This window comes from Peromyscus californicus, unplaced genomic scaffold (genome assembly GCF_007827085.1).
Source record: "Peromyscus californicus insignis strain IS unplaced genomic scaffold, ASM782708v3 Scaffold_8__1_contigs__length_139910024, whole genome shotgun sequence".
Lineage (NCBI taxonomy): Eukaryota > Metazoa > Chordata > Mammalia > Rodentia > Cricetidae > Peromyscus > Peromyscus californicus.
In genome coordinates, this window is record NW_026294606.1 from 110,676,892 (window position 1) to 110,695,732 (window position 18,841).

An 18,841-nucleotide genomic window follows, 5' to 3' on the forward strand; every position below is an offset into this window, starting at 1 on the left:
TATCACTGTACTCCTTATTTTAGAACTATTAGAATTTGGACAACCTTAAAGGATCATTTAGATATACTTATTTTCATATTGAAAAGATTACATGTCAGACAATAGGCACAGTAGTAACAGAAATTAGCAGACTCTGGCCTACCTGAGAGCATCATGATCTACAGCTCTTTGAGTTACAGATTCGAGAAGCTTAGGGGCATGCTTCTTTCATAACCATTGAGTCTAAGCAAAGCAGCATATTTTACATGGTACATGACACACATTAGGCATTTGATATGCCTGGATCAAGTTAATTAATGTATAGAACAGTCACTGAATTAATGTGTACATCAGTGTCAGCTAGGACATAAGGGCCCTAGATGGCTGTACAGCAGATTTGTGGAGTCTCACCCAACTGAGGACTAGCATCAAGAATTGTCATGAACATTTCCAGTCAACGCAGTCATGACTTTCACTGATCACTTCTGCCAAGACAAATGACAGTTATGGTCATATCAAGTTTGAATAAGTTAAACCACAGTATCAAGGGGGATTTTAAAATACATCTTGTTTCTAGTTCCCTTACTTATTCCCAATCTGAGATTTCCTCTGTTTCAAGGCCCTCTAACCATTGCATGTCTCTCTTTCAACTTTAGTCCAGGAGCTATTAGTTAATTGTATCTCATTGGTCTTCTTGACACTTGACGCTGAATATTCTACTTGTGGACTAACAAATACCTCTTTAACCTCCGTCTCTTCAACCATTAAGAGAACAACTCTCCCTCCGCGCCCCCAGAAAAGACTTTGCTTTTTATTAGACTTCATACATGTTCATCTGATACAAAACTCTGATTACTGAAAAACTGCAACTATTAACTTCATTAGAAAGTTTTCAAAGAAAAAAATTCATCCTGTGGCGTACTGATAAGATCCATGATTTAACCCTAATTCCTGCTGAAATGGAAAGAATTCATGCCCAAGTGTGGGCACATATGTGTTTCTGCCCCTGTGTATAATTTTGAGATGGAGAAAAATATTAAAAATTTGATAGTTGTGAAAACTTTTCAATAATTAAGCACAAATGAGACACAGATATTGTAACTATTACTTTGGAGATATTATGACATTGGCTTGCTTACTCTACCTTTCATGAAACTTGATCCATTTTGAGATTCATCAGGAATCTTTCTCCTATTTCTTGTGTGCTGCTCAATGCTCACACAACTACTTCTGTACATTATACCATTAGAGAGTTTGCCAGGGCAAGCCCTCAGCCAAGAGCTCTGACTCAGATGCTGAACACTCCAATGAATTTCAAGTTATATATGCCAGTCCATGGTTCTCTCCTTCTAAGCTTCCCTTTACTTATAGACTGCAAATCGGTACAGTCACAGAGCACAACTTCATTTTGAAAACATGCTCTATGATTAATTAGACCCATTATTTGCTAGACAGAGCTTTGCATTCATATCTGAAATAGATCTTCAATTTATACATGGGAATAATTTAGATTATCATATTCCTGCCATTTCTTAAACTTAAAGGACAATAAGACACTAGGGTTTCATATTTTTCATCTGAATATCTTATCATAGTAGCAAGATGGATTTTCATGTCTGCTTTAAAAATTAGAAATATTATTAGGGAGATTAAGTTGTATAATATCAACATATAAGTGTATTATTACTGGCTGGATGGTATGTAAAATATGCACAATTTAGATATCAGAGGTTACAGCTAGTGCCATAACATTATGGAAGCAAAGATGCCAGCAGATAACACCACTGTTAACTAAACTACCAAGTGCACCATTCTGTAAAATTGTGAAATAAGATCAGAACTTGGAGCTTTTAAAATTTCTTTTAAAGGTTTTTATATATTCCAGTATCCCAAATAAGAAAGTGGATGTTACGAATGCTCCCTCGATCTCCCTCCAAATTTACACATTGAAACCAGCTTCTTAAGGCAGGACTATTAGGATTTCAGTAGATCATTAGTCTTATAGCATATAGATAAAAACCTCATCAAATCCCCAGTGAGCTCACTTTCTTTTTCTCCTTTCTAAGCATATAGCAGAAAGAAGAGACAAAGCTAAAAGGATGGGTCTTTATGAAACATTAAGCTACCTCTTACCTGTTACAAATTCACCAGTATTTGGAATGTGGGACACAGGTCTCCAGAAGTGAGGGGAATATGTTAAATATGTATGTTCTATACACTTGGCAGAAGTGCTCAGTGAAAGTCATGACTGCAGTCTTTGATATTCTGACCAAATGAAACAACACAATAAGTCAGAAAGGCGACTGTAAAATGAGGAACATGTTTTCAAGAGTAAACTGAGGAGGTTCACATCCAATCCTGATACATTATTATGATGTGTTTGTCAAGTATATTATCTAAAACACAGCTTCTCTTGAAATATGAGCAGACATGTCTGGTGCTTTGCATAGTATCCAGTTTATAAGTCATGTTTAATAAATATTTGTCATTATTCAGTATAATTTTACTTTGATTAAACAGTAAGTAAATATGAATACATAAAGTACTAAAACAGAAGGCCCTTGGTGGTCTCAGTACAGGGAAAATTTCTGTGGAAATAATGGACAGTTCTTCATAAATGTTTAACTTGGAGGACTTTCCTGCTTTCTTAATGGGAGATTAATCCTTGTCAAGCGTTTGGAAACTGATTCAATGAAGTCATCGTTTTTACCTAAGGAAGGCATTTCCTCTGCCCTGGTTTCCTGTTGAACTCACCTCAATGAATAATATTCATGCAATATTTAACTGCTGTGAGCATTTGAATACCTTTGGTTGAGAACACTCGTTTCTTGGTGAACACACAAGACAGACTGATGCTTTTGTTTTCATATTCTGAGGTCATCCAAATACTAGGAAATCACAGAAGAAAATGATGCCTGCTTGTCATTTTATACTGATCACAGTAATTCTATGTATTTCATAACAAATTCCAAATATTCTTTATATTCAATTTTAAGTAGTTTTCCATACATTTTAAAGAGTGATATTAATTAGAGTAGGTGGACATTTACAGGATATCTCAAGCCTATGATCATTTTGCATGTCCAAACATTTCACACACTCTTCAACCTCACATATGAGAGGACGTGAACCTCTACATGCCTAAGTACGTGCACAAGTCCTCTCACTAAGGCGTGCCCTGTTCTTAGCTGCAGAGCATTGCTCTGTGCTCAAAATTCAATCGAATTACAAATTACACTTATGAAGAGTCTCATTTCTATTCTGCGATTCTTAAGCTCTTAAAATCAAGTGATTTTAGGATTCATAGTGTTTAAAATTTTCTAGATGAAGCAGGCCTCATGCTATGTGTTAATTAACATTGAAATACCTCATTTCTGTAGGTATTACACTTACCAAAGCTGTCTTTCCTGCACAGCAAATAAGAAGTCAGACATTAGGGTGTTTGGCCATCCCATCACCAGAGTAGGTCAGTTCGGGCTGTCTCTCGACCATTGCCAGGATTCTGTTGTGTGGGTATCTTTGTGGATTTCTGTGGGCCTCTCTAGCACTTTGCTTCTTCCTGTTCTCATGTGGTCTTCATTTACCATGGTCTCCTATTCCTTGTTCTCCCTCTCTGTTGTTGATCCAGCTGGGATCTCCCGCTCCCCCAAGCTCTCTTTCCCTCGACCCTCGCCTTTCATTACCCCCACTCATGTCCAGGCTGTTCATGTAGATCTCATTCCATTTCTCTGTCATTGGGCGATCCCTGTGTCTTTCTTGGGGTCCTGTTTTCCGGGTAGCCTCCCTGGTGATGTGAGTAGCAGACAATTCATCCTTGTTTCATGTCTAGTATCCTGCTATGAGTGAGTACATACCATGTTTGTCTTTCTGAGTCTGGGTTACCTCACTCAGGATGATTTTTTCTAGATCCATCCATTTGTCTGCAAACCTCATGATGCCATTGTTTTTTTCTGCTGAGTAGTATTCCATTGTGTATATGTACCACATTTTGTTTATCCATTCTTCAGTTGAAGGGCATCTGGGTTGTTTCCATGTTCTGGCTATTACAAACAATGCTGATATGAACATAGCTGAACAAGTGCTCTTATGGTGTGGTTGAGCATTTCTTGGGTATATGCCCAAGAGTGGTATAGCTGGATCTTGGGGGAGATTGATTCCCAATTTTCTAAGAAAGCGCCATATTGATTTCCAAGTCTGTGGGGAAGGCTTTGCCCTGGAGGAGATGGGAATGGGGGGGGGGGGCGTTGGGGGGAAGGTGAGGGGAATGGGAGGGGGGAGAACAAGGGAATCCGTGACCGATATGTAGAACTGAATTGTATTGCAAAATAAATTAAAATAAATTAAAAAAAAAAGGAAGTCAGACATTTACAGTCAGAAGAATTTACAGTCAGAAAAATAGTGGCATACAGTAGCAAAGGTACTTACACAATGTTTTCTTGTCTTACAGAAATAACCCCCTAAACACTGCCAAGAAATAAATGGATTAATTATTATTGTTATTCTTTAATGCCTAAAAAATGTGGGATCAGATAATAAGAAAATTGCCTAAGCTACCATAATTAGTTGAATAAATGTATGTATATATTTACATACATATGATTATATTAAACTTTGTGTTATGAATACATGTGTGGGTCCATGTGTTTGGGCACATATACAGAAATCAACTATCATACTGAGTATTGTTTGTTTGAAGCTGTCTACCTTTCATTTTGAGACAAGATCTGATTAGTCTTGAATTCACCAAATGGGATAGGTCAGTGAGTCCCACATAGTTACCTGCTCTACCTCCCCAGTGATGACTCTCTGGTGCCTTTTATTCATCCCCACTTCTCCTTCTCTTCCTCCTCCTGCTCCTTGTCCCCTTCTCTTTGCCCTCTTCTTCTCCTCTTGCTTTGCTGAAGCAAGCACTTCACCAGATGAGCAGTTTCCTCAGAGTCTAATATAGAATACATTTTTTTTTTTTTTTTTTTTTTTTTTTTTTTTTTTTTTTTTTTTTTTTTTGGTTTTTCGAGACAGGGTTTCTCTGTGTAGCTTTGCGCCTTTCCTGGAACTCACTTGGTAGTCCAGGCTGGCCTCGAACTCACAGAGATCCGCCTGGCTCTGCCTCCCGAGTGCTGGGATTAAAGGCGTGCGCCACCACCGCCCGGCTAGAATACATTTATAATTGCTTGTTCCCCTACCAAAAATTGTAAGAGGGTATTAAAGGTGGCCAATCTTTCCAAAATTATATATCAATGATTATATTATATGCAACACATTTACTCAGGCATCCAAATACTTGTTAATTTATCTCTAAAACCAGCATGGCTGCATCCATAATAACAAGTGATACAACAGTTATAACTGTCTGAGAAAATGCCATTGTGAAAACCACGGCCAATCTTTAATGCATGAATCATTGTACACTACCACTGGCACAATGGTTAGGACTTAAGTTTTGTGTACTAGCTTTGAGCATAGAAGACATACAGACATATATGGCAAGCAGATCAAGAGAGTAATGTCATGGCCTTTGTGTGCAGCTACTCATCTTGGCATTTCTAGATCTCTATGTTTTGTCAATAGCCAGGAATCCTCAATTGAATTACAGGAAAGAAACATTTTGGTATCAATTTTCATTCAATCATTGCCTATAACGAAGGGGAAGAATTTGGGCTGTGAATTTACTCACCTTTAGCTTTCATTCCAACCACGAGAAGAGTAACTTTAGAACATTATGTTAGCTTCCTTTCACCTTAGATCACTTATATATAAACTGTAGATAAAAATATAGTACCTATCATGTTGGGGGCAAATAGGAAGTATTAGGATAATGTCTTCAAATCTAAGTTAACAAATATCAACTCTCAAGCTTCCCCTTCTTTATCAAACTTAATTGAGACATGGCTCAATTTTTAATATATTATTATTATTATTATTATTATTATTATTATTATTATTTATTATTATTTTGAAGTTGGGGATAACTTATATTTCAGGCTGAGATCTTCCTGATTTTGCCTTTCAAGTGCTAGGATTACTAATGTGCACATTTGTCAAGTCAAGGATCAAATTTATTTCCCAGGTTTCCCAGTGCTGTGTAAGGTAACCTGCATCTTAGATTTGGATATTTGACACATAGATATAAAGAACTCATCAAGTGTATTTCTTGGGGGAATAATCAGGTGAAAGAAAAAGTACTTAAGTTTTTGGGATATTGACAGGGCATAGAGTATTTCACCCATAGAGAAGTAGAAAACATACAAAGAAAGTGTGGACTTAGCTTACTTATTAAACTTTTAAAATATTTTTAATATTTTGATATTATAATATAGTTACATCATTCTCCTCTTCCCTTTACAACTTCCAGACCATTCCAAATATTCCTCTTGCTCTCTTTCGAATCCATGGCCTCTTTTATTTAAAATACACATATACACACACAAAACACACAATAAATACATAAATACATAAATAAAACCTGTTCTGTCTATATACTGTTACTTACATGTCTGCCATGTCAGGGATGGCCATTTTGTACTCATAATCAATTGGTGTGTTTTTCTACTTCTCCAAGTATTCCTTAGATGCCCATAGTTCTTGGTGTAGGTCTAAGGCCTCAAAACTTCTTGATGTGAGAAGTATTTTGTTTCTGGGGAGAAATGGGGAATAAGAAGGGCATGCTGCACAAACAATGAGAAATGTGAATAACTTGTGTATTATATTCTCTTGATGGCAATAAAATGAGCAATGGGATTTCTCTATGTTATGAGAATGGCTGCTTCTTGCTGGGTGTGTAAGGGAGTCACTTTGTAATAAGGCTGCTTTTAAGACAAGCATGGAACTCGGAATAAAATAAAGTTAAATTTCCCTTATACTGTTTTGTCATTCTTGTACTGACTGTAACTTTTTACATTAAAGACATAGGATTTATTTTCTCATTACTCCTGAGTAAACCAGTACACAGAGGGACAAACACACACACACACACACACACACACACACACACACACACACACACACACACACACACAGTAGCTGATAGTTATTTGAGACAGGGGCAGAGCTACGGAAATTGAGCTTACTTGTATTGGAAACGGAAAGACCCCTTGGCCTCTTCTTATTTTCATTCTCCTTTGCTTTCTCCTTCCTCCTTAAAGTGTTCAGTTCTTGTAAATTTGCATCAAGATTCCCATCTTGCATTCTCTAAACAATTGATATCACCAAGCTGGGTGATACACTGACTTTAAAATTCAAACCACATCCAAACGTGATTGGATTTATACGAGCACAGCTGCAATGAAGTTATATTGCTTTTTAAAGAGGGAAGTTCATCAAGGGGGTAAGAGCATTGTTTCTTGACCCACCCAACTAATTCAAACTACTGTTTTATTCTGGCATGGTCAAATCAAATGTTTTTCTCCCATAGCCTAAAATACAGTATTTTCAAAGCATTATTCATTAAGTAGCAGTATATTTTACCCTACAACAAAAGCCTTCCTTAAACTCACAGAATAAACAAACACTATAGTTCCAGATGTCTGTAAATATTTGAAGGGGGTAGACAACATATACACTGTTTTTCTCTTCTTTCTATCTATTGTACGGCTCCAACTTACATAAAGTTGACCACACAAGCAGTATCAATCTTGCTCATTCCTAACCATCTTATTCCTATGATATATTAGCTATTGCTGTTTTATCATTTGTCAAATATGATGCCCTCTTAAGGAATGATCCCTGTGTCCGTTTTATCCCCATCTAATCATCTGGCTGCTTATCTTACTCCCCAGTCCTTGTAAAATAGGCTGAAAGAGGAAAAAAAAATGACAGTTTATTCTTGTGTTATGAAATCTGTGCCATAGCTCCTAAAAAATAAACACAGTCTGTTTTAAACATGTACTATAGAAATCTCTCATTTTCAACATTAATTTAGCTGCATCTACTTATTGCCTTCAAGGACATATGTAAATAGATTATTCATCAAAAAGGAAACAAAATGATAGTGGCAATATGCTAAATTTTTGTTTTTGTAGAAAGCACAAACATTTACAACAAAAACATCTCTTTATTGAAATAGAATTTTACTGATTTTCCAAGCATTAACAACTTGAAGTGAGATGTCCAGCTTTTAGGTCACTCTCCTTGTTTCTGTGAAATGGCTAAACTAAATAAATGTTTTATTCATGATGAATTTCATTTCTATTATAGAGAGATTATACCATTATAGAGTGAAAGAAACTAGTGAGAAAATGAAAATTCCTAGAATTGTTATTCAACTGTTAGTGTATTTGATCATTTTAATACGGATGTGATATGTATCAGTTTTAAGAAATGAAATTTAGAGCCAAGCCAAGCACTGTTCAGGCCTTGTAGGGAGAGGGGGTTGTAGCAGAAGAGAGCCAAACCAAACACCATCCAGGCTTCGCAGCCCCGGCAGCATTGGGCACTACTACAAAGAACAAATATATGCTAAAGAGGTGAGAAACATTAAAACAGTGATGTGTATGCTATGGAGAGAGGTGAAACTGGAGCTTATGCTGACTCTGAATCAGCCAGGAACCTGCTGTCCATCCCTGGGATTCTCCTGTCTCTGGGCAAAAATGGAAGCCCAAGATAAGGAAGGATTCACTTTCTGGATTGGCCTTCTCAAAGTGGCACCTTGGCCCACCATACCACTTGAGGCCATATAAGTGTCAGTGGTCCATGTCAGTGGTCCAGGCCAAGATGAAGCCTGAGTTCCATGTGGACATATGCAGGCTTTGTCTCTGATGCCTTGGTGATGTCCTCAGACTTTGCTGCCTCAGTGCACCATGCTGATGTGAGTGGCACGTGTAACTACCTAAGACCATGTTGATACTCATGGTCTGTGAAGCTGCTGAGAGCCATGAGTGAGTCAGAGGTCCTGATACAGCCAAAGGCCACGTTGATGTCCTTGTGATATTGACGTGTTATCACCAAAGCCCAAGAGGATCCTGTGGTCAGGGATGATACCTGAAGCCATGTGAATGTCCATGGACACAGGAGGGCTGGTTTTGCCCTTACTGGTCCACAGCACAGTGGTACAGGTGGTAGCTTGGATGTGGGAGAGCTTGCCCACACCTGCTCTGGCCATCACCCAGATCTCCTCAGTGTGTGGCTTCTGTCATGAATGCAGGCAGAGAAAGACTCATCCTCCCTTAGGAGTCTGGCCGTTAGGAATTTTGACCATGCTCCAATGAATACATGGACAAAACAAAATAGAGTTTCTGGGGTTTCATGGAGGGGCAGACACAGGAAGATTGAGAGGTGAGCATAATTAACATGATGTAAGATTCCTAAATAATCAATAAAAATAACTTACAAATAAATAAAAAGTAAAGGAAATATTGATGCCGAATTATTGATTTTTGATGTTTCTATAAATATCAGCAGAAATATCACTGAAAGATAATAAATACATCTCTACTCAAAATCCAGCCTCTGTTGTTATTAAAAATGAATGATGAGGGGAAAATAAAAATCTGAAGAACTTTAATCAAAAATTACCTAAAAATATGGAGAGATTTAATTTAAATTGAGAATAATTGTTTTATGTTGTCCAATAAGGGGCAGTGTAGAGATTATGGGATATGAATTCAGCCAGAAGAAATGAGATAAGTCCACATCTCCTGGCCCTTAAAATCTATAGACTTTAAAACACTTTGGAAAGAACTTAAGAATATTAAAAATGGAAATGCCCCATTAAAATTCTGCCCATTGCTTTTTAATTGTGAAATCTCTAATGTTAAGTTACTGAGTTTTACTAAAGGGCAGTAATCTTATGATGTAGGGTGTCTTATCTTGTTTGATCATTTATGTGATAGTGGTGTATTGGTGGTTAACTAACCTAGTATGCCTAGGTATGGCTCCAGGCACAACCCTAAGCAAGGCTCCTACCCACCAACATAACCTGTTCAGTATATGAACCCACATGTGGCATTGTTCAATTAATGCATAGACCAATGTTTCATGATCTTGAATCTATTTCTTTATAATGTGTTTTAGATCCTTTCATCCCATGCCCCTCTGTATTGACCAAAATGTCTCCTCCTATTTCAAGGGGTTTTTACTGTATGCTCATCAGCAACTGTATATGTATAATGTTTGCTCAGTTAGTTCACTGTTATTAGTATGTTGAGCTCAGTTTAGGGGCTAATTCCTTCTCTCCTGTTACCAACAAAGGTGGTAGCAACAGAAAACAAACAAGCAAAGGCTCCATTTATGACTTTACAGTAACGAATACTACAGCCTGAAAGTAGGATTTTACTTTATATTTATTTACTTTATTACTTACTTACTTAGACTTGGTTTGACTTAAATTTACTCTCTAGCTACCTCTCGATCCTGAATGTTTAGATGACAATGTTTGTGTCTTAAAATACCCTGCTGAAACAAGGATTTCATACTTGTACTGTAGACCCAGTGAACTACCAAGGGCTGCTGAATTCATGGATCTTAGAAGAGGACCTACAACTGTCACATTGCTAAACCAACATAATCCCTAACTACATTTCACACATTTGTCCTTGTACTCACAGATAGGTATAGTCCTCACCCCTCATGAAGGGAAGTTGTAGGAGCCCATTTTCAGGTTCCTTGTGGCTTTACCCAGCAGGTCCGCATACAGAGAATGATTAGGACCACGAGCCTGAGTGCAGGTCTAAGATGGTCTGCACTTGGCTGTGCTGGGGGGGAGGTCTTTTGCTCCACCTCTTGGCATCTCTATAAATACCCTGGGGCAGAGACAGTCAGGGCCTGTTGCAATAGGTTCCAGGCCTTCTCGAGGCTATCCTTTATTTTCTATTTGTTTATCTCCACAATCTAAATCCTTCTATCTAATATTTCCTGCTGATTACACTCAAGAAAACTCCGGGGAACTGTGGGGTTGATGGGTAAATGCCTCGCAGAAAGTTCTCTTTGCAACATACAGAAACCACTACAAAAAAGCTGGCCAGTCAAAATACAGAGTTGTGGAGCCTAGTCACAACTGATAGATGTAAAGCACAAGTCCTGTGCCTAAGGCTCAAAGTTCATTACAGAAGAGGGCTGGAAGATTGTAGTAGCTAGAGGTACAAGGGTTAATGTGATATTGTGTCTCCTAATCATGTAAGAAGCTACACCCATATAGTCTCATCAACATGAATGCCTAAACATGAGATGGACTAACATAACAACAATAGACACGCCAAAATGGACAGGGGAAGGCTGAGGAGGCTTCAACTGTTACACAAAGAACTACAAGCAACTAGGTAGTGCTGAGAGCTGGAAAAAGTGTATTCCCCAGGGTTAGTACATCAATTCGTTTTTCAACGCCTGCATGGTCAGTCCTGAAACCATTTACATAAGAATAAATTTATGTAAAATTAGCAGGTTGTATTTATGTAATTAGAATATGTATATTTTATATATGTATATAATATATGTATAGAATATATATGTATTTTTATATATGTATATAACAACTAAAAGAGAGGCCATGAATTTGAAAGCAAACAATGAAGGTTATAATGGAGGATGTATAGAGAGGAAAGGTAAAAGAGAAATAATATATTTATAATCTCAAAATATAAAAAATAATAAAAATCTTTTCCAGTGCATATCCATCACCTTATTATAGAGCAAGCCATTAGATTTCATCCATTCTGACTTACCATAATCTTATAATATTGATTTTTCTTAAGTAGATTTTACAGAAAACAAGATTCTCTTTGTAATGTATAGTCATGAAACATACAAGAAATGCATACTTAACTAAAGCAAAAAAAACATTATACAAATGTTAATTTCTAACTGAATATGAGTCTAGATAGAGTAATGCATGCAGTGTGAAGCTAAAATGTAACTACAGTGATATCTGCATGCACAGCCACTGCTTGAAAAACAAATTCCATCAGAAATCTAGTAACAAAGCCAAATTGGAAAGAGGTTCAAGACCTAACATCTTATTTAAAATGAATGACTTCAGAATAACTATACATTGCATTGATATTTAATATTTCACAGATGCATGTATTCTATTTCTATGTACTATTACTAAAACAGAAGCATTTGATGAAATTCTTCCCTCAAGATCCGGAAGGTTTTTTAAATTTCCATGTTACAATGAATTTCTCAGAAGAAATCAATCAATGGAAGCAAGATAAAAAGAGCTACAATACAAGGGTGTTTATCAAATCTTCTACTGGAGTCAAAGCCGTCTCTGTCCATTAGATTTATTTCATACCTATTGGTCATTCTAACTTACAACACACCTTGCTTGTATCCCCATGAAGTGGGTATAGGAATAATGGGTATTTGGAACCTATGGGTCACCTGAATGTTGTAAATGTCTTGTCATTGAATACACTGCAAAAATCAACTTGACCAATGTCAATGAATTTATATATAATTTCAATGGGATATTAGTAGCATAGAATTAAATAGAGATAAATATACTGATGCAATAAATATTACTATTACAATTTTACATATTTATGTGCATTTATTTTACTAAAATCAAATAACAGATATATGTTTAGATGATTGTCTCTCATTTACTATGTTATCTAGTTGTTGTAGTTAAGAGGTAGTTTTATAATCACATAAATTTTGTTAGATTTTATTTTGTATTGTAACGAACATATTATAATTAAATGTATAATAATGTAATATTCATTTTAGAAATAACATTTGTTATTAATTATATAGCAATATGAGGAATTATTCATTTAACTTTTATATAACAACATCTATTGTTTCAAAGTCCTTTTGCCAAAGTTAATCTTCAATGCTGCTTTGTGAGGTCAGATATTCAAATCTTCAGTCAATAAAATTGTTTTAAATTGATTAGAGTCAAGTGTTTTAAATAAACTTGATTCAAATACTTTTTCACATAAAAATTCTAATGTCAGAACATTCTGTTTCCTCTAGCTTTGGAATAAACCTTCTAACTATGAGTATTATCTCCCTAACAACACTCCTGAATGGATGTCTTCGTCACTGTGGTCTGATGGCTGCAGCTAGAAACTATGAACTCTCCTGCTTTCTCTGAACCCTGTAATCACCTTGGCACAAACTAGCCCAAGGATTTGACTATTATGGAAGGCACTACTGTATTTTCTCTGTAAAGATCTTTTGTTCCATATGTTCTCTCTGCCTAATAAATTCTTTCTTTGGTCAGTTCTGAGGTCCAGTCCTTCATTTGATTCATTTATTTTAGAAAGATGCACTTAAATTATGGTAAGTAATATTTAGAATGAGAAAATATTTCATCTGTTATCATGTTATATGAAGTAAACAATTTTCTTTTTTAAATGATGAAGTTGAGGGACCAATTTGTCCACCAAACTTCACTTGTTAGGATCATGGAAACAATCTAGTTTCCATAGCCTATTGTTTACAATGTCTTCTTAGCTGAAAATTCCTCTAGGTCTTCAAATACCTACACTGGACTGAATGATACAGAGGCTCACATCCTCTTAAGCAAATGTCACACCATCCCACACATTTCAAAATGATTGAACTGCAACACCCTTTGAGAGACATCTCAGTGTTCAACAATTAACTGACGAACAATTACATGATAATTGAGGATTGTGGAAAATATTCCTAATTTTTCTTTAATTAGCTTTAATTAGCTGCCTCATTCTCCTGCTTCATGCCTTCACCTCCATGAATGATTGTGTTACTGTCCCTTCTTGAATTGCTGTACACAATAACCCTTCCTCCCTTAAATTGCTTCTTGTCTGGTATGGAATAACAGGAACAAGAAAAATAAATATGACAGAAAGTGTTAGAGTGGAGGTGTTTATCTCTCAAATTCCTATGTTGGAATATAAGATGATATGGTAATGTTAATATATTTACTGTGGAACCTTTAAAGGGACTATGGAGGTAAAATGAAGTCCTGATACACAAAATGTAGTATACTCATAAAAGCAGAGATGAGGAGAAAGGGAAATTCAGAACAACAAACAACTATAATTTACTGTTACAAGTCTTTATTTGCATACCAAATTAATGAAATAATTTACTTCTTACCAACTTCCACTCACGGGTGAAAAATTCCAAATATCTCCACAGAGTGGTCGAATTGTGAAAGGCTAAGTCATATTTTTTTGAAATATTCAAGAAAAATAAAATGCTCAAAATCGATGTTAGATTTAAATATAGATTGTGAAACAATAAAACAGAAAGAAAACGTCAAAATTCAGGTAGCCTTGATCTGGACAGATAGAACCTCAAAGGCTCCAAGCAGGAAACAAAGAATTGCTAAACTGAACTTAAGACAATAAGGAAATCAACACTATCAAGCAAAATTTTTGGTCAGCAGAAGACACAGAGATAGAGCAAAAATGCTACAGGCTGAGGAAAATATTTGCGAAAGCAGAATCCAACTACAGAAAGAGTACTTCAAACCCAGAAAGAAAACAGTTTCTCTGGCAGCTCCGTTTACTGGCTGTCTTCCCCTTACAACACCTGAAAGACTGCACGTGAATATATTAAAATTTTACATATGCCATAAAATTAATGGTGGTGCATGAACGATACAGGAAAGAAATTCTTATTCTTCCCTACAGTTAAAATGACTCACCTATAATTAATTCCCATTGCCAATCTAAGGATTATTCGTGCGTTACATCTGAGATTTCTCAGCAGTAAAATGAGGATTTGGTTCCTGAGATTTGAGGCAGCTTTCAGCTCCTCCTTGGGCCCTGGCATATTTTGTCTTGCTACATATTTTTATTTTTGGTCGTTGATTCTTACCATGGCAGCCTATAAAAGCATCTCGAAGAACATCAGAATAGCCATAAGAATACAAGACTCAATTGATTCTTCAGCCTCAGTGAACAATTAGGTGTAGAGCCCAAGTTTAACCATTTGATGAAACTCAGAAATTGCCTAGTCCCTCCCAGGAGCCTGGGGTAAGAATAAAAATGAAGAAATCATTTCTGTTCACACCAGTGTGGGTTATTGAAGAGATGTACACAAATCTGATAAGGTAGGTATTAACAAAACCATTTTAGAGATAAGAAACTAAATTAGAGCAAGCAACTTAGCCAACAACAATTAACTAAGAGAGAAGAAATGAAAAGCTGTTTAATAAATAATGATGTGACTTTTCATATATATATATATATATATATATATATATATATATATATATATATATATATATATATAAATTCCCACTGAGTCGATTAGAGTTGCCTCTTTGTACATATTTTGGACAGAGAACTTGAGCTGCTACCCTCTCTCAACAGCCATTGATTCGTAATAGCTTCTCATCTAACAGTAGAGGCTTGAGAAATTTCCCCGTACATTTTGCATATCACCTGGAGCTGTCACCATGCAGGTCTTGTTTATGCAACCATATTGCTGAGATTTCATGGTGCACCTTCTTTATCATATCCAGAAGACATCATCTCAAATCTACCATCCTGGTCCTCTAGCTCTTATTTTTCTTCTGTTCTCTATTCTGTGATTTCCCCTGAGCTAAGACTGTTGTTCAGCCATGCTGATTGCTACTCTGTTGTCAATACCTAGAGAAGAGAAGCAGGCTAAATGTCTTCAACTGATGAATGTCTAATGAAAGTGTAATGCATATATATACACAAAGGTATTCTACTCAACTGTAAAGAAAAATGAGATCATGAAATTGCAGATAAAGGGACTAAACTGTAAGATATACTGAGTAAGGTAATCCAGACCCAGAGAGAAAAATGCTGCATGCTCTCACTTACTTGTCTATTGCTTTCTAAATCTTCAGATTGGAATATATAACCTGAAATTACAAATTCAAAAGAAGCTAGAAAAATAGAAAGAGACCATGGGAGGAGGGTGGCATCTAGAGAGGGGCATGGGTACTATAAAGGGGGGGGTGGGAAAACCAGGAGGAGAGTCTTTAACTGGGGATAGTAGAGGGCAAGTAGTACAGAAGGGAGGGGGAGAAAAATGAATAGGAACATTTTAAAGTAAATATCATTTCAAGAATTACTTAAATCTGTTTAGACACTGATCAATTAATTGAAGTTTTTAATTCCCTATATTTCATTTACTCTGTAAAGATCTTATTTATTTCACACTATATCTTTCATGAATATATAATCTTATTTAATAGTATTGCCAATGTTACATTTTTTATTTCATTTTTCATTCCTAGAGTATGTTAATGTACAGAAATACAGCACATAATTTCCTATATATTAGATTTTTACTTAATTTATAAATACCAATATCTGTTTTACTTAAAAGTTTTTTTATTAGGTATTCAGGGAATTTTTTTATTATATATGAAATCAAGAATAGTGAGAATGGAATCACTTTTGTGTTCATTGATATCCAGGACCTTTTAAAATATAATTTACCATTAAGTACATAACTATCAAGTGTTAGAGGCTCTTGCACATGAAGGTTCTCACATCTCAAATGGCTAGACAGATTATTTCATAAAACTCTTTCTTCCATGAAATAAAATAATTATATCATTTTTACCTTGCAATAGCTGAATCCTGACTATTCTACCATGCCTACTCTCAAATATAACCTCCGAATCAATGTGGTTTATTTCTTGGAACATTTAATGATAAACAATTTTGATTATAATTTAATAATAATAAATTAGATATTTTCTTAAGAATCTTCACTTACGTACTTATGAGGGAGTGACTTGCAAATTTCCTAATGTTTTTGTTTTGGTGTCAAAGATACACAAATATAATCAAGTCGTACAAAGAAAATGTTAATTGATGTTGAATTTTCCATCAAACTTTACATGCTCTTGGTGTTTTTTATTTATTCAAGCATTGGATAATACAAATAATGCCAATAGCCCTGAAGTTTTTAGTTATAGGAAAATTTAATTATTATGTATTTACTGTACCTAATGATACTTAGATTAAATATAGTTTGTGGGTTTTTTGTTTTGTTTTGTTTGTTTGTTTCTTTCTTTCTTTCTTTTTTCTGTTTTTTCTACAGGGTTTCTCTGTGTAGCTTTGGTGCCTGTCTTGGATCTCACTTTGTAGACCAGGCTGGCCTTGAACTCACAGAGTTCAGCCTGGCTCTGCCTCCCAAGTGCTGGGATTAAAGGTGTGCGGCACCACCTCCACCTGTAGTGGGTAGCCATTCCACCCACCTTGGTTCTGTTTCTTTTGAGATAAGGTCTTATGTATTTCAAGTTGGTCTTCAAATAAGTCTGAAGCTAAGAGTGACTTTAGATTCTTTATTCTCCTGACAACCTCTATAACGCTGGTTGGTATCACAGGCATATACCACCATGCTTAGTTTACGAAGTGCTGAGGAATGGTGCCAGAGCATTGATATGTTAGGTAAGCAGGCTACCAACTGGGCTACATATCCAAGTATTATTAATATTTTTGTTTGTTCCACATAACCTTTGTTCCTGTTTGTTTTCTGTTTATTTCCCTTTGAATGAACCTTTTTCTTCAAAACCCTTCATTTATTATTATTTTACAATTATATATATCTATAATATATTATTATTATTTGTTCAAGTCTACAAAATTATTCTCACTTACTGCTTTCACTCCCTTAAAGTTCCTTTTTCCTTTTATGTCCCCCTTCAATTTTCATGTCATTTGTGTGTGTGTGTGTGTGTGTGTGTGTGTGTGTGTGTGTGTGTGTGTGTGTATGTGTGTGTGTCTTTGTGTCTGGACGGTGGATGTGTATATGTTTGAACCTCTGCATTTAACTGGGGATGTCCACATAAATATAGCAGGGCTTATTTAGGAATGAGAGCAATGATTCAATGACTACAACACTGAAGAATATGACCTGCCCTTCCCTGTAATATTTAACTGCTTGTGACTCCTCTGGGAGCCCTTATGAGTCTTATGAGCTCATCCTCATCCTGGAAGGAATGTTAGTAATTATAGCCCTGCACAGGTAGAGCTATTGCTGCCATGAGTTCATGGAATAATATCATGCCATGTCCTGGAGACAGCATTTTATGGCACTTCTTTCATTCTTCATGAATAACATTCTTTCTATCTTCTTCCCATTGATGTTCCCTGAAGTTTGGAGAGTGATACAAATGTACCACTTAAATACTGGCTTTGAAGGCATGAGGGAATCATGAAAAACAGGTTTGGCACTGTAAGAGGCCAGGACAGTACAATGGCAAAGGTAACATTTCAGATGAAGATCCCCAGCATTCAAGAGGTCAAGGTCAACCGGCACATGCCTTTAATCCCAGCACTCACAGGTGGATCTCTGTGAGTTTGAGGCCAGCCTGGTCTACAGAGTGAGATCCAGGACAGGCACCAAAAGTACACAGAGAAACCTTGTTGCAAAAAAACAACAAAAAACAAAACAAAAAGAGGTCAAGGTCAGAGTCTCTGAAGAGAGCCAAGGAGAGGCTATTGGTAAAGTTGCAGGCTAGTTTGAGTGCAGACTTCTACATTTTTTTAGACGCCAATACCATAGAATAGTCACAAAAGACAGCAACAACTATGGAGTTAAGTTGTCCTGAGCCATGAGACAAGATATGTGTGGTGATGGCTGAGCTGGAGAAAGGGAGTTGTCAATTGGCTCCTTTGAGCCCAGAGGATCATGACAGTTTCCAGACATCAAGCATTGTTTTGGTTTTTGTATGCTTGAAATGTGGTTTTGCCTTGATTTGTATGTATTCTGATCCAGTTCCTCTGATTCTTACCCCTTAGAATAAGAAAGTAATTACTTGGTGTTTATTTTAAAGGAACCTAGAGTTATGACTTGGGAATTTTATAGATACATTTTAATTTTACACAGACTAAGAATTTTAGAAAGACTTTGGATATTTTAGACAAACTTCGAAATTTGAAGGAGACATTGGATGTCCTAAAGAGACGAATATTTTAAGTGTTTTAAATTTTAAAGACGG